Below are 16327 nucleotides of genomic sequence, written 5' to 3' on the forward strand. Positions count from 1 at the left end.
AAAGGTCCCTTCACCGACATCTTCTTCATCAAACACCCCAGATCCGATTTCTTCTGAACAATCGGTACATAGACAGGTTTTATCAGATCTGTGTCAACAGGTTCAAGAGGGTGACTAGCTCCTGAAAAAATAAATTGGTCTGCTTTCCTCCAAAGAATCACTGCTGCCCTTACAAGTAATAACATAAAGCATGAATTCTTCGTGTTCAAGCAAAGAATCTTTCCCTTTCCATGTCCTCACAGGTTCAGTCAACTCGAAATCTAGTGAGTTTCCCGAATTGGCTTGACCCGTTTCATCTCTAACCAACACAACTTGCAAATTCAGCACAAGTTTTGCTTCTCTCCCAAAGACGGAAAGGGTGCTCGATACTGAGCTCCATGCAGGCAACCTTCTAGGAAGTAACTTTGATTCAATAGCCCTTTCCATTCCATACAATCTTTAATCTTTACATGGAATTATCTTAATCTTACAGCAGACAAATCCTGCAAAAGGAGGAAGAAACTGAGCTCAATTATTCCTCTAGTTTTCTGGTTGGACTTTTAAAGGCCATCCACTAGACCATTTACTATTACAATATTCTTTTATACATACAAATCAACAATTCCATTTTCATATCTTAGCCAACTCTATTGGCAAACCCAAAAAAGAGGCATTAATCAATTGAAAACAGACATCAAAATGGACACGCTGCCAAACAATCTTATCTACACTTAGTTCACAAATTATACTTTCAAGTTATTAAAAGTAATCGCATTTGGCTCACAACCTATATCAAGCATCTCAGCAAAAACATCATAAGCACGAGTAATTTGGCCACAGCTACACAATGCATCCATCACAATAGTATAGCTTACATATTAGGCTTAATCCATGCCATTTTCATTTCTTTAAATACCCTTTCGGCCTCTGAAATATTACGCGCCCGACACCAACCGTTAAGCAAGCTGGTGTACATAATCACACCAGGTTCAAACTTGTCATTCAATTTATCGAAAAAAGTTTGAGCTTCATCAGCCCTTTTTTTCTGCATAAAATAATAATCAAAAAAGAAAACGCGATCTTATCAGGACAGCACCCGTGATCCTCCATGCGATTAAACGCGTGCATAGCCTCTGCAGCCAACCCGGCCTTCACGTAACGCCTGACTAGAATCGCGAAGGTTTCGAGCAAGATGTCGACGCTTTTGGCTTTCATCTGATCGATGAAATGCCAAGCCAAGCCGAAATGCCTCAATTTTCTAGCAAGGTCGATCATTTCGTTGTACGGGTCAGTAGATTGAAGGAAATCGGATCGGGTGGTGGCCCAATTAAAGAAAGACAGTGTTTGGAGGAAAGGTATGCCATGGCGAACCCCACCGCATCTGTCGATGACGTGGCGTACGACGGAAGGGGAGATATGATGGACAGTTGAGATTTTGGAGAAGTCGAGGGATAGAGAAGGGATGATGAAGTTTGGGGTCGTTGGGGTTGAGTTTGAATCTGGGTTAGGGTTTTTGCGGTGGTGCTCTTTGATTAAGGAATGGAATTGTTCGAAGATAAGGGTTTCTTCGGGTGAAAGGGCGAGCTTACTGGGTCTCCAGGTGAATAAACCCAAGGTCTCATTAGTAAAATTTAATGTTGTTTCATTTAAAGGTTTTAAATTCAAATATTTATATATATGTATGATATATTATTAATTAATTTCATTACCTTTAAAGGTTAAAATTTGATTTTGACTTTTCATAGAAAAACTGCTAGGGAGGTTCGGTTTAGTATAGGTTTAGGGTATGTTATTGTGAGAATGTAGAGTGTTATTTAGTGACAAACCAGTTATTAAAACTTATTTATTTAGCGAAGACTTTTCTTTGGCCTTTTTATTTAAATATCGTCACATATTTTACAGCCCTAACACTAGCCTTGAAAATTGACAACCTTTTCTATATCCCTGAAATAACACTGTCACATATTTTAGTCCTTAACAAAATCTAAATTCAAGGTTCAAATTGAAAAATAAAATATCCACTTCCAAAACTAATACGGACTAGAAAAGGTTCAAGGGACAAGTTGAGGAAATCATTAATTTTAGGGACTTATAAGGATAAAATAAGTTCAGAGACCAAGATGTAAAAAGTTTCCAAGTTTAGAGATTAAAATCATATTTGATAACATATTGAAAACATTCAATCAACGGAAAATATTTAAAATTTTAAATGTTTTGATAATCTAGAATGAAAATCATTTGATAGATTTTTCTATGAATAATGTAGAGATTACCACGTAAATAAGAACATATTTATTACTTAGTGAACAATATGTTCAACAAATTTTAATATACTATTTTATTTCTTTTAAAGTCATTTATTTTTTAAAATTTATATTTATTAAATAATTTAATTATATTTATAGATGATGTCAGAAAATTTATATTACGATGTCAATTATTTTAAAATGGTGTTAATATTCTTTAAAAGGAATGCCAAATTTATTTTTATTATTTTTATATTCAATTTTATAAAGAACTCTAAACAAATTTGGATGTCAACCGAGACCCAAATCCACTTATTATCTATTTACATTTAAATAAAAATAGAAAACATGCTTTTTAAATTAAATTTAATACTTAACATTTTAATTTTTTATTTTAAATTTTAAATTTATCAAACAACGATTAAATATTGCTTTATTTCGATTCAAAATGATTAAAAAACTGAATGGATAAGAGGGCTGGTTTATTGATTTTGATGGAATTGGAATAACACGTCGAAAATAGCAGGATAAACAAATATTTCTGGAAAATACTCAACGGTTGGTTTCTCAAGAAAATTTAAAGGAAATGTTGTTTCATAGTTAATGAAATTTTCAAAGAAAACGATGTGCAAATAATTAAATAATACAACCCAAATATATGAAGACAGGAGAAGGAGGATTACTTATAATTTTACTTGAGATAATTATTTTATTAAAATATATTATTTAATTTATTTAATTACGATTGTTTGTATATTTCTAAATGAAATTACTTTTAGTTTATTCAATTATGCATATTGATTTATTCAAATTCTTTACTTGATTAAATTATTTACATAAATATAATTAAGAAAAAAAAATTCAAACTAGCTTCGTAAAAAATAAATGAAAACATTTTGATAATATATTTTGTTATTATATTTTATTTGAAAATTCCATTGAATTATATATATCACATAAATTTGATTTTTTTAATATTTTTTTTATAATAATAATAATTATATTTTCTTATTATAATCAAAATGAATAACTACAAACATATTTTTTCATAAAAACTAATATCATTTATTAATTAAAAATAATTTTTTTGTTATAATTTTTCTATAACAATAACTATATAACTTTTACTGTATAACATTTTTTGCACAAAAAATAGGGAAAATGTTTCTGATAGTATAATTTTCATAATGATTAAAATATATAACTAAAAATAATTGATTACAAGAAACTTGAATTTTATTATCAGATGTGATAATTTTTTCTATAAAAATAACTATAAATTACAATTACAAAACCTATCAATATAACTTTTTGAAACAAAAAAAGTGGAGAAAAATATTTATTACAATATATATTATCACTATAATTAAAATTTTTAACTACAAGTATACTTTGACAAAAAATGTGAATACCATTATTTTTTGTGACAATGTTTTTTGTAACAATTATAAACGCTTATAGTTACAAGAATTGTTACTATATGATTTTTTTGGAGCAAAAAAATATAGGGCAAAATTTTTATGACAATGTATTATGTTACTATACTACATTTTTTACACTAAAAAATAGGGGGAAATGGTTTTGATATTATAATTTTTCATAATGATTAAAATATACAAGTACAAAAATAATTTATTACAGAAAACTTGAATTTCATTATTTGATGTGATAATTTTTCTATAACAATGACTATAAATTATATTTATAAAAGTTGTCAACATAACTTTTGAAACAAAAAAAGTGGAGAAAATTAATTATGACAATATATGATATCATTATAGTTAAAATTTATAACTATAAATATAATTTGTCACAAAAACGTGAATATAATTATTTTTGTGACAATGTGTTTTGTAATAATTATTAAAACTTATAGTTAAAAAAATTGTCATTATATAACTTTTTTGGGGCAAAAAATATGGAGAGAAATCTTCGTAACAATATATTTTGTCACTATAATTAAAACATATTGTAACACCCCAATTTAGGGGCTAAATTTAAGAAATTATAAAGTGGTGAATTTAATTGGTATTTTGAAAGAAACGGTGGATTAAATTGTAAAATTTCAAAGTTGGTAGACCGTTTTAAGAAGTGCAGGAAGTTCAGTGACTAAACTCATGGTTTACCCATTTTTTATGGGATGTATTATAACACCCATTTCCCGATTGTTTCTGCAGATTTTTCTCAGTTTTCCCTCTCCAACAACCTTCCTTTCAACTCCGATCTACTCGTCGTCCGACCTCTGATCGACGAATCGAAACCACCATCGTGTTCATTGTCGAACGAGGAACAAAACCCCTCAAACCTTTCGTTGTGAATCATCGTCGTTCGTTGTTAATTTCAGTCGGAAGTATCGTCGGTAATAACTCGGTTTCAGTTGGTTTTTCGTCGATTCACGACGATACGGTCATCCGCTTACGACACCTCCCGTACCACCGTGTTCCTTGCATCGTTCTGAGTCCATCGATATTCTCCGTTTCTCCGTCATCGCTGGCGTGTGGAGGGGTGAGACCGTCAAAGTTTCTGACGTTTTGGAATCGAGCTCTCCACGGTTCAAAATTGTGAACCGAACTTTATAAGTGCCTTAAAATCGCTTAAAATAATTTTTAGGAATTTTTCCGGGAATTTTTCGACACCGTAGAACTGTTCACGCACTGCACACGCCACCCCCCGAGAGTGGGTATCGTCTGGGTGATAATTTAGTAATTAATTTATGTTTGGGTGCTATTTGTGTAAAATTCGGGTGTTAGATTGGTAAATATTTACATAATGTGGCTAATTTGGTAATTAATTTCTATTAGGGTAATATTTGTATAAAATGGTCGACTGTTCACCGTTGACCGGCGTTGACCACAGTTAACCAGAACTTTGACTGGCTTTGACCGGGCATTAAACGACCTTTGACTTTGACCGAGTATACCTATCCTGACATTTTTCGACGTTCCAAATCCGATTCCGTAGTCCGTTTTTCGAAATTCAGACCTGAAGGCCTCAAAATTGACAGTCAAACCCGTTGACTTTGATTTTGACCGAAAATTCCAAATTTTTGAAAAGTCATATTTTATGCTTTCGACGTCCTGAATCCGAATCCGAAGTCTGTTTTGCCAAATTCGAACCCGTTAAGCTGTTTTCACTGATTTATCATCCAATTTAATCCGTTTTTCATAATTAAGCTCCGTTTTTTATGTAATTTCTATTGATATGGATCCGAGGAAATATTGGAAGATGATTTCAAGATCGAGGGTATTCGAATGGAATTTAATGGTCGATCAGTATTGCCCGGAAATCGAGGTAATACTTTACTACCTCTTTATGCTTTATGGAACATGTGAATATTGGTAAATGCATGAGTCACTTTTGTAGAGTTGATTAATTTCTACACTCGATCTGAATACGGTAAAAAGGTTCAGTAATTGATTATGGAGCAGATGACTTTTATAAGAGATTGAGAGATTGCTAGAATTAAATTACAAGTTTTGTGATTAGTGATAAAGGAATCAGTCTTGGATTTGTAACTTATATTTTATATCAACAAAAGTTAAATACGAAAGATACTCAGATGATAAATTATGAGAATACTCTGGTCGGGTAAAATTACGAAAATACCCTTATGTTGTAGGATGATAAGAATTATCCCTGGAAGTTTGTTAATAACTCTGAAAAGGCATATTCATCCGGTAAAAATTACTTATGTGCATAAGAAATGTTAGTTTTGCCTAGGAAATGCAGATAACCGGTTTTTAATCCCAAGAGGGTTTATGTGCGATACTAGAAGTCTGTTAAGGAATCATTTCAAGATTTGAGAATGTTCCGAAAAGAAATTAACCATAGGATATCTAAATTATATTTATTTTTATTAAGAGTAAATACTAAAATTATTTGCTTAAGAAATTACGAAAAAGCCATTATGAGGTAAAATATTCCGAGTTGACCCTGAATGAGGAAGTTCTTTGAGGATTCGTATTTAACTCGATTAAGTACAGATTTGATTGTTAAGACCTTGAAATAGTGCAGAAAAAATTCATGATATTCCGTTTATAAAATCTGAGAAGACATTTGACCCAAAAATATCCGAGTTATGAGTAAATACCTAAAGAACAAATTATCGAAGGGTTCTCTTTTATCAGTATTGTTCGAAGGGAATGAAATAGATGATAAATTAGAATTAAATAATAAGACTGGATGAAAGGAAAAGATTGAAATATCGTAGATATGTAAAATGACCTGAATACCCTTGTAATGGAAATAACTTAAGAATATCACCAAGCTCAGGAATGATTGGATATCCTCGAGCTCTGAAATGAATGGAATAAAATTAAACACCAAAATTACCAAAATACCTTTATGGCCTATATTAAGTAAATGTCTTGGATTAATTAAGGAATCCAAATAAGCGTAGGTGTTGGACTACCTTTAAAAGTTATGGAACACAACTTAAGTGAGCCGATCAACCTTAATGATATGTTAGTACCTGAACGGCATAAATATTACTTGAATGCGTGTTTATATACTCAAGTTTGGTTCGATGATAATTTTGGAAGTATTCAGCTCAGTTCAACTCTAGATCACATTCAACACTAAGAATTGGATATTTGTTTGACAAATCAACCACAAAGACTAAATTGAACTGAATGGAAGTACAATATGTATCCGAAATTCAGAAACGTCTGAATTACTCTGATAAACCTCAAAGTAACTGGAATGGACTTGACTGCTAAATAAGCTAAGTAACCTTAATGACTGAGGATTAAGTAAGTGAATTAGATAAGTATAGAAATTCTGATGAGTTTATAAGATGTACAGTCCTTATGGAACATGAACTACAAATCAAGCACGTCAGTATTTCATAATATCTTAGAAGCTTGAAAATGAAATAAAGACCATTGGAAGATCTATTCAGCGATGATTCTAAAGATGATCTACGGACAAGAATTTGTGGCATTAAATAGTAAATACCCTGGAAGGAAAATAAATCGACCAGTCGACATAAATTGTTAAGGTTCTGAATCTTCGTTCTCAAGTTGTTCGATTATCCGATCAATTGACATGGATGTAAAGGATTCTGAATACCCTTCTGACTACGTACAACTTCTGAAAACTGTCCGAATAAGATATGATCCTGATAATTGACATTCTGAATAACTGATGATTTCGTCAGTTAATGAACTTTTCCAATAGTATTTCTAACTTCCGGTATTTTATCGGTATACTGAAAATCCGTGTTTCTCTGCCTGCTAAGATTATTCAGTACGTCTGAATAATATCTGTAAACTCTAGTATGTTCCCTAATCATATAAATATTTTATCTGATTTCCGACTTGAATTCTGTTATGATACATTACTTGAATACTGTTCTGATTTCTGATCTGGATTCTGTTCTGATATCTGATCTGAATTCTGTTTTGATTTTTGATATCTCCGTTTACCGACGGAGAAATGTTTTATCTGGTGGTTTATTGTTAGAGAAAGATTATATGCAGGCTTCTCGGCTGTGTGCTCAGGGCCTCACTGGTTGTGCGGGGTGTATGGTTCCGGGGAACCTACACAAATAGATTGTGAAAGGATGGGGTGTATATATATATATATATATATATATATATATATATGTTTTAAAATAAAAATCTGTATATTTTTACTGGTTTTACGGGAACACTAGATAACCTATTCTGATCTCCTGAACTCAGTTATTCGAAATATTTATCTGAACTAAAAGCTCATTGTCTATTACCATATGAAATATTAGTAGGATCTCCGACCAGCATAAAAGTCTGTACATGTTCGGAAACAATAAGAAAACATATGTTTATCTGTATCTGCACGTTCTTCAGCATCATCTGGTAGTTCTGTATTAATGAGCTTTCCGAAGCTCACTCTATTACTCAACATTGTAGGTTAAAAGAATTGTACCAGTACAACTATCGTCATCAGTAAGGGAGTTCTTCCGGTGTTGTTTCCAGAGCACGGTATATGTGGTTAGGGGGCATGTAATTGTATTTTGTTTTATATGTGAGTCTGAAAATCTGTTTTAATTTTACATACCGATTAATGATTTTATGAATTTACATGTTTTGATAAAAAGTTTTAAATTTTCCTCTATTTTTACAGGGGGCACTCCGGTGGCCCTAATGTGACACATCAGATCGGATCGGGTTACCCGCATCGATCTGAGGGGCTTACATTTAGTGGTATCAGAGCTATGGTTTGAGTTAAAATATTTCAAGATAGACTGGCCGGTCGAATGTCAAAATATGTCAGATCAGTACATACCCCTAGACTACAATCGTACATCTCTGAGCCGGAACTCCAGGGCTGAGTCCCTATCTGTAACGAGTAAACTGAAGTTTCTATCCGTTAAGGCTATACTTGTACAAAAATGAATACGAGTAACATCTGTCTAAACATTGTAAAGTATCTGATGAGTCATGTGAGAGTTATTCAGCTGAGAGATTCTGACTAGACTCCGGAAATGAAATTTGGATATGCTACTGCTCTATGAGCCTATTTTCATGACCAAGACTGAATTGATTACTCAAGGGGATTTTCGTTCAGATTCTTTTATTGAAATGAGGAAAAGTTCTGATAAGTATGTATGCTCAGCTGGTTAAGGATTAATGGGGTATCCGTACTTTTGTAAAAGCTACTTAAAGATATGAAAAAACTGATGAAAGTTTCATTTCTGCAATAATATGATATGAATGAATTTCGAGGGAAAAATGCTTTTAAGGAGGGGAGAATTGTAACACCCCAATTTAGGGGCTAAATTTAAGAAATTATAAAGTGGTGAATTTAATTGGTATTTTGAAAAAAACGGTGGATTAAATTGTAAAATTTCAAAGTTGGCAGACCGTTTTAAGAAGTGCAGGAAGTTTAGTGACTAAACTCATGGTTTACCCATTTTTATGGGATGTATTATAACACCCATTTCCCGATTGTTTCTGAAGATTTTTCTCAGTTTTCCCTCTCTAACAACCTTTCTTTCAACTCCGATCTACTCGCCGTCCGACCTCTGATCGACCAACCGAAACCACCATCGTGTTCGTTGTCGAACGAGGAACAAAACCCCTCAAACTTTTCGTTGTGAATCATCGCTGTTCGTCGTTAATTTCAGTTGGAAGTATCGTCGGTAATAACTAGGTTTCAGTTAGTTTTTCGTCGATTCACGATGATCCGGTCATCCGCTTACGACACCTCCCGCACCACCGTGTTCCTTGCATCGTTCCGAGTCCACCGGTGTTCTCCGTTTCTCCTTCATCGCCGACGCGTGGAGGGGTGAGACCGTCAAAGTTTCTGACGTTTTGGAATCGAGCTCTCCACCGTTCAAAATTGTGAATCGAGCTTTGTAAGTGCCTTAAAATCGCTTAAAATATTTTTTAGGAATTTTTCCGGTAATTTTCCGACACCGTAACACTGTTCACGCGCCGTACGCGCCACCCCTTGAGAGTGGGTATCGTCTGGGTGATAATTTAGTAATTAATTTATGTTTGGGTGCTATTTGTGTAAAATTCGGGTATTAGATTGGTAAATATTTATATAATGTGGCTAATTTGGTAATTAATTTCTGTTAGGGTGATATTTGTGTAAAATGGTCTACTGTTGATCGTTGACCGGCGTTGACCAGAACTTTTACTGGCTTTGACCGGGCATTAAACGACCTTTGACTTTGACCGAGTATACCTATCCTGACATTTTTCGACGTTCCAAATCCGATTCCGCAGTCCATTTTTCAAAATTCAGACATGAATGCCTCGAAATTGCCAGTCAAACCCGTTGACTTTTATTTTGACCAAAAATTCCAAATTTTTGAAAAGTCATATTTTATGCTCTCGACGTCCTGAATCCGAATCTGAAGTCCGTTTTGCCAAATTCGAACCCCGTAAGCTATTTTTCACTGATTTATCATTTGATTCGATCCATTTTTCAGAATTAAGCTATATTTTTTATGTAATTTCTGTTGATATGGATCCGAGGAAATATTGGAAGATGATTTCAAGATCGAGGGCATTCTAATGGAATTTAATGGTTGATCAGTATTGCACAGAAATTGAGGTAATACTTTACTACCTCTTTATGCTTTATGGAACATGTGAATATTGGTAAATGCATGAGTCACTTTTGTAGAGTTGATTAATTTCTACACTCGATCTGAATACGGTAAAAAGGTTCAGTAATTGATTATGGAGCAGATGACTTTTATAAGAGATTGAGAGATTGCTAGAATTAAATTACAAGTTTTGTGATTAGTGATAAAGGAATCAGTCTTGGATTTGTAACTTATATTTTATATCAACAAAGGTTAAATACGAAAGATACTCAGATGAGAAATTATGAGAATACTCTAGTTGGGTAAAATTACGAAAATACCCTTATGTTGTAGGATGATAAGAATTATCCCTGGAAGTTTGTTAATAACTCTGAAAAGGCATATTGATCCGGTAAAAATTACTTATGTGCATAAGAAATGTTAGTTTTGCCTAGGAAATGCAGATAACCAGTTTTTAACCCCAAGAGGGTTTTTGTGTGATACTAGAAGTATGTTAAGGAATCATTTCAAGATTTGAGAATGTTCCGAAAAGAAATTAACCATAAGATCTCTAAATTATATTTATTTTTATTAAGAGTAAATACTGAAATTAGCTGGTTAAGAAATTATGAAAATGCCATTGTGAGGTAAAATTGTCCCAGTTGACCCTGAATGAGGAAGTTCTTTGAGGAATCGTATTTAACTCGATTAAGTACAGATTTGATTGTTAAGACCCTGACATAGTGCAAAAAAAATCATGATATTCCGTTTATAAAATCTGAGAAGACATTTGACCCGAAAATATCCGAGTTATGAGTAAATACCATAATAACAAATTATCGAAGGGTGTTGTTTTATCAGTATTGTTTGAAGGGAATGAAATAGATGATAAATTGGAATTAAATAATAAGACTGGATGAAAAGAAAAGATTGAAATACCGTAGATTTGTAAAATGACTAGAATACCCCTGTAATGGAAATAACCTAAGAATATCACCAAGCTCAAGAATGATTGGATATCCTCGAGCTCTGAAATGAATGGAATAAAACTGAACACCAAAATTACCAAAATACCCTTATGGCCTATATTGAGTAAATGTCTTGGATTAATTAAGGAATCCAAATAAGTGTAGGTGTTGGACTACCTTTAAAAGTTATGGAACACAGCTTAAGTGAGCCGATCAACCTTAATGATATGTCAGTACCTGAACAACATAAATATTACTTGAATGCGTGTTTGTCTACTCAAGTTTGGCTCGATGATAATTTTGGAAGTATTCAGCTCAGCTCAACTCTAGATCGCATTCAGCACTAAGAATTGGATATTTGTTCGGAAAATCAACCACAAAGATCGAATTGAACTAAATAGAGGTACAATATGTATCCGAAATTCAAAAACGTCTGAATTACTCTAGAAAACCCCAAAGTAACTAGAATAGACTTGACTGCTAAATAAGCTAAGGAGGTGTTTGTTTTTGAAGAGGTAAAAGGTCTGCAATCTACGGACCACATCTAAAGACATCTGCAGCAGAAGAGGTGGACCAAAATTCTACAAGAAGAATATTGTTTGTTTTTTAACCTCTGCAGACTGTTAAAATAAACTGAAATATAAAATAAACTGATTTTTTAAACTTAAAAGATTTTTACAATACTGAAATTTAAATAATTTTAGTTTTATAATACTGAAATTTAAATAATCAATACAACTACAATAATAAATTTTTTAAAATAAATCAATTCATATTTTAAAATAAATCAATCCATATTTTAAAATAAATCAATCCATATTTTAAAATAAATCAATCCATATTTTAAAATAAAATTTTTCATATTTTAAAATAAATCAATCCATATTTTAAAATAAAAGTTTTCATATTTTAAAATAAATCAATCCATATTTTAAAATAAATCAATCCATATTTTAAAATAAATCAATCCATATTTTAAAATAAATAAATCCATATTTTAAAATAAAATTTTCTATATTTTAAAATAAATCAATTCATATTTTAAAATAAATTTTTTCATATTTTAAAATAAATCAATCCATATTTTAAAATAAATTAATTCATATTTTAAAATAAATCAATCCATATTTTAAAATAAATCAATCTATATTTTAAAATAAATTTTTCCATATTTTAAAATAAATCAATCCATATTTTAAAATAAAATTTTTCATATTTTAAAATAAATCAATCCATATTTTAAAATAAATCAATCCATATTTCAAAATAAATTTTTTCATATTTTAAAATAGATCAATCTATATTTTAAAATAAATCAATCCATATTTTAAAATAAATCAATTCATATTTTAAAATAAATCAATATATATTTTAAAATAAATTTTAAAATAGATTTAAATTATTTTTATTTTCCCGCAGACCTTTGAAGACCTTTGAAGACATAAAACCATGTATGCACCAAGAAGAGCTCGCGCAGACGTTTAAAGAGCTTCTGTCTTCTAAAAAACAAACAGTCTGCGAAGCCCAATGTCTGCGCGTGGTCTGCGCGGCGCAGACATAAGAGCTTTGCAGACCTTACACAGTAAAAACAAACACCACCTAAGTAACCTCAATGACTGAGGATTAAGTAATTGAATTGGATAAGTCTGGAAATTCTGATGAGTTTATAAGATATACTGTCATTATGGAACATGAACTACAAATCAAGGACGTCAGTATTTCATAATATCATAGAAGCTTGAAAATGAAATAAAGACCATTGAAAGATCTATTCAGCGATGATTCTAAAGATGATATATGGACAAGAATTTGTGGCATTAAATTGTAAATACCCTGAAAGGAAAATGAATTGACCAGTTGACATAAATTGATAAGGTTCTGAATCTTCGTTCTCAAGTTGTTCGATTATCCGATCAATTGACATGGATGTAAAGCATTCTGAATACCCTTCTGATTACGTACAACTTCTGAAAACTGTCCGAATAAGATATGATCTTGATAATTCATATTTTGAATAACTGATGATTCTGTCATTTAATGAACTTTTCCAATAGTATTTCTAACTTCCGATATTTTATCGGTATACTGAAAATCCGTGTTTCTCTGCCTGCTAAGATTATTCAGTACCTCTGAATAATATCTGTAAACTCTGGTGTGTTCCCTAATCATATAAAAATTTTATCTGATTTCCGACTTGAATTCTGTTATGATACATTACCTGAATTCTGTTCTGATTTCTGATCTGGATTCTGTTATGATATCTGGTCTGAATTCTGTTTTGATTTCTGATATCTCTGTTTACCGACAGAGAAATATTTTATCTGGGTGGTTTATTGTTGGAGGAAGACTATCTGCAGGCTTCTCGGTTGTGTGCTCAGGGCCTCACTGGTTGTGCGGGGTGTATGGTTCCGGGGAACCTACACAAACAAATTGTGAAAGGATGGGGGTGTATATATATATGTTTTAAAATAAAAATATGTATATTTTTACTGGTTTTACGGGAACACACTAGATAACCTATTCTGATCTCCTGAACTCAGTTATTCGAAATATTTATCTAAACTAAAAGCTCATTGTCTGTTACCATCTGAAATAGAAGTAGGATCTCCGATCAGCATAAAAATCTGTACATGTTTGGAAACAATACGAAAACATATGTTTATCTGTATCTGCACGTTCTTCAGCATCATCTGGTAGTTTACTGAGCTTTCCGAAGATCACTCTATTACTCAACATTGCGGGTTAAAAGAATTGTACCAGTGCAACTATCGTCATCAGTAAGGGAGTTCTTCCGGTGTTGTTTCCAGAGCACGGTACATGTGATTAGGGGGTACGTAATTGTATTTTGTTTTATATGTGAGTCTGAAAATCTGTTTTAATTTTACATACCGATTAATGATTTTATGAATTTACATGTTTTGATAAAAAGTTTTAAATTTTCCGCTATTTTTACAGTGGGTCGCTCCGGTGGCCCTAATGTGACACCTCAGATCGGATCGGGTTACCCGTATCGGTCTGAGGGGGTTACAAATATAACGAAAAAAACTATTTTTTTAACTAAAAACTTGAATCTCATTATTTTTGAGACAATTAATAATTATAGCTTATAGTTACAAAACATGTCACTATATGATTTTATTTTTGGACCAAAAATTGGAGATAATCGTTTGTGACTATACATTTTATCAATATAATTAAAATATATAATTACAAACAAAATTTGTCACAATAAATCTAAATCCCGTTATTTGTTGTAACAATTTTTTATGTCCACTACAGCAAAAATGGTTTTTAGCGGCGTTTTTTAGTCCCATAGCGGTGTTTCTAAGCGCCGCTAAAAAAACTTGCGGCGATAGGAAAAACGCCGCAAGAAGCGCCGGCCATTCCAGCGCCGCTAAAGTTAGCAACGTTTGAGAAAAAAACACCGCAATAGGTCAAGCTCTATCCACAAACGCCGCAAAAGGTCAATACCTATAGCGGCGTTTTTGTAACAAACCCTACAAAAGGTCGACACCTAAAGCGGTGTTTTTTGAAAAAACGCCGCAAAAAGTCGAGATTTATAGCGACATTTTTGGAACAAACGCCGTAAAAGGTCGAGATTTATAGAGGCATTTTTGGAATAAATACCGCAAAAGGTCAGATCTATGGTGGCGTTTGGAACTAACGCCGCAAAAGGTCAGATCTATAGCGGCGTTTTTGGAACAAACGCCGCAAAAGGTCAGATCTATAGCGGCGTTTTTGGAACAACTACCGCAAAAGTTCAGACCTATAACGGCGTTTTTGAACAAACGCCACAAAAGATCGAGATTATAATGTCGTTTTTTGGAACAAACACCACAAAATGTTAGATATATAGCGGCATTTTTTGATACAAACGCCGCTAATTACCATTCTTTAATTACAAAAAATACATTTTAATATCATGTAGCTTTATCTAATTAACAACAACCATACATTTTAATTAAGACACAAGTTATGCAGAAAAATACAATGGAACACAAGTCAATGTATAAGCTAATATACAAGCTGTTCGTCAATTGAAAGAAATCATAACATTTCTTTTATATTCCAATGGAAATTACAAGAGGCAATATACAAGCTGTTCCACAATGGAATGGAAAATACAAGAGCTAATATACAAGTTGTTCGACAATGGAAAGAAATCATAACATTCTCCAATATGAAAATACAACAGCAAATAACCATCGACTACCTGAATGACGATAGAGTATGAGGGTGGCATCTGAAGTTTCAGGGTTCCTTTCAGAAAAGTATATCGAACCTGCAACTGAAACACAAGTAAATGTATAAAGTGAGATCCCCATTTAACAATTATCACAAATAAATATGAGCCTTCCCTCATGAAGTCAAACAAATGTAGAAATAGAAAGCCATGTCCAGAAAAAGAATACGACCATTTTGCCTACTTTGCAGAATACAATGGACCGACACTCAATGAGAAGAATGTCTTATACAGAGTAATAGAGTAATTGAACCTACTAGTAAAGTTCAAAGTAGACAGCGTGTTACACATGATACAATCATGAGATAAAGAGGCATTTCTGGTTCAAAAACTTGATGCAGAAAAAAAAAACAAGAAAGTGCGACAAAAATAGGAACGATATTGCCATGTGTCAATTAGGCTTTCAAAAAGCACAAACCTGGTGTATTTCTTTCCATTTGAGAAAGAAGTTGCTTCCTAGGAGTTAAAAAATGTGATCTCGCATTTCGTCATTTGTCACAAGCAGACATCTAAGTTTTACAGCAGCATAAAGCCAATACCTGTAGATAAAAGAATTTTGTGGTCGTGTTCAAATTGCAATGAGTTCTGAATTAAGCAAAACTGTAATATTAAACCAAAATTCTCAGAGTAATAAATGAACCAAACTTTTTTCTCCAATGTCCATACCAGTCATCATTGGAACCATGAGGCGTTGTATAAAGAACACCATTAGCCATCTATTCTTCAACCAGCTTTCTAGAGGAAGGATTTTCCAAGAGGGCTCGCACACGATTATTATGCAGAATGACAAGTGGCCATTTATTCCCACTTATAGTATACATTTCTTTTACAAAAAGATCAAGCTGTTCTATTGCAATTTTTACAAAAATGT

At 32.4% G+C, this 16327-nt stretch overlaps 1 pseudogene; it reads right to left on the reverse strand.

The window, feature by feature from the left end:
* Positions 1-659: 659 nt before the first annotated feature.
* On the reverse strand, positions 660-15538 carry LOC120187730 (annotated as a pseudogene).
* Between the last annotated feature and the right edge of the window lie 789 nt (positions 15539-16327).

This window comes from Hibiscus syriacus, unplaced genomic scaffold (assembly GCF_006381635.1).
Source record: "Hibiscus syriacus cultivar Baekdansim isolate YM2019G1 unplaced genomic scaffold, ASM638163v2 tig00113725_pilon, whole genome shotgun sequence".
NCBI lineage: Eukaryota > Viridiplantae > Streptophyta > Magnoliopsida > Malvales > Malvaceae > Hibiscus > Hibiscus syriacus.